Source organism: Octodon degus, unplaced genomic scaffold (genome assembly GCF_000260255.1).
Source record: "Octodon degus isolate 3935 unplaced genomic scaffold, OctDeg1.0 scaffold00084, whole genome shotgun sequence".
NCBI classification, from domain to species: Eukaryota; Metazoa; Chordata; class Mammalia; order Rodentia; family Octodontidae; genus Octodon; species Octodon degus.
The window spans coordinates 8,347,436-8,351,135 of record NW_004524660.1 but is presented as its reverse complement, the minus strand read 5'-3'; positions in this window follow the sequence as shown (position 1 = coordinate 8,351,135).

The window sequence follows — 3,700 nt, the reverse complement described above, 5'->3', positions numbered from 1 at the left end:
TTTCATATATATGGTTTTTAAAATATATTTGATGCACAGAATCTTTTACTGAATATGTATTGCTTTATCCAAGTCTATATAATAATTTTTCAACTGCCACATACTTTCTAGTCCATGTTTTGGAAAATGGAAATATTCTCTTCTGGAGAACTGGACATTTCAGTGCTATTTCTTAAAATGTAATTACACACACACACTTCAAAGCTGACAAAATTCTGGAAAACAGTACAGTAATGGAATGAATGAGATCAGAGAACAATCTATTTGGCATTGATAAAATATTTTTAAAGGTACTTAGGACATAACTAAATATAGTACTTTTAAAAGAACAATCAAAATACCAAGGAATTCAAGAGTCTACCAAACAAACTCAAATTGTTTGGATAAAAAATAGCATGATATGAAATTTTTAAAATTAGGTATAACATTTTAAAAATAGCCTTTTACAATGATATAGTAACTTTGCTATAATCAAATTATTTAAATATATGTAATATCTTATTGGATCTTCAAAAGCTTTGGTATGTTGGGCTTGCTATCATGAAGAAAACAAAACCAAGGAATGGAGCCATTTAGTGAAAGCCTCATGATAAGAAATTTAGGCAAGGTCACAGGATGCTGAATTTACCCAGAAGATTAGCTAATTGTGGCCCTTTACAAGAAAACATACGTGTTTGTGTCAAAAGGGCTCTCCTGCAAAGTAAACAGGTGCCCCTCCTCCCACCTGCCAGGGCAGAAGAACAATGGCTGGATAGTTACACATTGTAGAATAATTGATTTTAGCTTCATATTTACAAATTAGTGACTTTGGATTTGAAAAAAAGTTAAAAACATGTACAATATCTAAAAGATAGAATTTCCGAAACAGGCTTACAGAAATGCTTTATTAAACTGCACTTTCTCCTAAAAATTGATACAAATAATAGTGATGAAAAAATAGACACAAACCTTCACAGACAAAGAGAAAGGAAGCAGACGTGGCGACACGCCATGGCAGTAAAGCTCTGGACGTGAGCGAACGGACCAGAGCGCCGGTCGGGGAAGAGGCCCGAGGAAAGTAAAACCTAACTCTGTAGAGCAGAGCGCAGTGAGGAAAGTTTGATGCCAAAGAATCCATTAGTCTTAAAATCAAAGCGCCGGGTACCTCTGGACAAGTGATACTGAGAAACTGAAGTTTATAAGACGTATGAAGAGCCTCTGAATCCTGTGTCTATTTGGGAAAAACAGGCCAGTTTTGCCATCACTCCTGGCCAATGAGTTTGGAAAGATTGAATAAGATCATCCCTACATAGGCCGGGGCGATAGCTCTGCTCGCTAAGTGCCTGCCTGGCAGGCTCAAGGAGCCGACTTCAGTCCTGAATACTGCATGCCATACTGGCCCCGCCCCAGGGCCACTGTGTCAGCCACGAAAGCCAGGCGTGGTAGAGCACACCTGGAATCCCAGTGCTTGGGAGGCTGAGACAGGAAAATCACTACTAGTTCAAGCTGCATAGTGAGACCCAGTACCAAACAAACAAGCAAACAAACAAATAAATAAATGTCTCTACACAGATAAAAGCAAAAAGTGAGCATGGGTGTGAAACACTTCTCTTAACAATAATGCTAGAAAATTAGTCAAATGTCAGTGCAAAATCCCTTTTGCTCTGATTCTCAAAATCCTCTACTGCTTTCCTTTGTGCGAGCTGAGACTTGGGAAGCTGATAAGCAAAGGACAGTTTCTCGCTGCTGCTTCTACGCCTAATAAGTCAATCTTTTCTCTCACCTCCAAGTATTATGGGTTCTGCCAGCACCCGTTATGTTAATACTTTAGGCTGCTTGTAGGTAAGAATATCAGCCTCTTCACAAGTCCTGGCCACCAATCAGAAGACAGGGTCAGAGAGGGTGGCGGTCAGTGGTACGTGGACAGTCTCACAGGTGGCAGAGAGGGTGGCTGCACCGCAGCCTCCGTATCCGAGCTTAAGGAGAGTTGTGCCATTCAAGCCAGTGCTTTGTGGATGGGAACCTCTTGGCAAAAAGCACTTAGGGACAGGGACGGTCTCTGAGCCGTATGCACGAGGGAAATGTCTGGCTTTGATTGGCAGAGCTACCAGGAATTACCCGCATGTACTTTAGAAGGGCAAGACTTCTCCTTTAGAACAAATGAAACTCAGGATGGTCACCTTTAAAATCAGCAGTGGGTCTTGGGACTGTGAATTTTTCCTGGTTGTCATCACAGTGTGCTCCTTCTTTGAAAGCCTTCGGTGTGGCATTAACTATTACTGTGTGGTAATACTAGAGTAATGTGACTCTGAGGGACGCTGCTCTGCATCGTCCTTAGCTTCACAACAAGCGTGGCAAGGGCTTAGCTCAAGCAGACAATAAAAGTCACGCTGCGCAATCCACAATGTGGTTGCAAGCCCGGGAGCCCCTGTGCTGTGCTGCTGAGCCCCGGCCACATCTGTCCCTCCCGTCCTCCTGGTTCCCTTCCAGCTACAGCAACCACAGGAATCGGCTGCAGGCAAGCAGAATGCTGGCTGTGTGGCGGAGATCTCTGCCGCCGGCCTGCAGGGTCTGTCCTTCAGGACACTTGTGCTCTTTGTTAATGTGCGCCCGTGTTTTCATGGAATGTCTCCTGAGAAGAACTCAGCGAAGCTGTGAAATACAAGTAAGGGATAGACGGAGTAATCTACCCAGAAAGAGGCAGAAACACATGCTACCCGATGCAGTTCCTTTCTTCTCTGAAGCTCTTACAAAAAGCAATCTTATGCTGGGACAGTCTCACCCCCCAACTGTTTCTCTGTACATTTAGGAGTACACTAAATAGCTGGGTTGTAGCCAATCACAAACAGACAAGCTTCAGCCAGTGCGAAACACCCACTAAGAAGCAGGCAGCCGCCTGATCCCATCAGGCCCAAATGCTACAAATGCCTCATCACAACGTCCCCAACAAGACAGGCGCTTGGCTGCAGCCCCTCAGGCGATTTCTGAACTTCGCGCGTGTATTTGGCCTGTCATGTGCTCTGCTCGCGACGTCGATGGAACTCTGAGCCTCTACTTCCACATGCTGCAGACTGATGGACCAGTCCTTACTCAGATGATTTCAGTTCACTGAGCTAAAGTTTCTGTTTTTGTTTGTTTTTTAGATTAGGAGAGCTTTATTGGAAATCATGAGAAAAGAGAAAAAGTAGATCCTGGATTTCCAAGAGGAGTCCCAAGTGGGTGGCCTCTCTTTCAACATAGCTGTGGCTTCTCCCTAGAAAATATCTTAAGGACAGATGAAGTCAAAGTAGTAAAAAGGTCATAAATAGCAATGAAGCACAAGTACTCCTCACTTTGGAATTTTCCAAGGCAGTTTACATTGTCTTAATGATTCAGAAATAATAAAAGGGAAGAGAATTCAGATTGTACTACCAACTTTTATTTGTTTACTGAAGGGAAGAGTGATGCTTTAAAGTTTTATTTTGACCAGTTTTACCTGCTTGTGTCTGCTACCTTGAAGACAACAATGTACAATATAGCAACCACTGCTGAATTCCTGTCATGTTAGTACATGAACTATGGCATGAACGGGTGAGATTTGGTTTTGAAATTCTGTGTCATTTCTAATTTTTTAATATTTTTGTTCTCTAAAAAAATAAGAGCTAATTCGGATCATGTCAACAGCTTCACTATGATACTGTCTTAACTAAAGTCTTCATTTATTTTTTATATTTATTTTTTT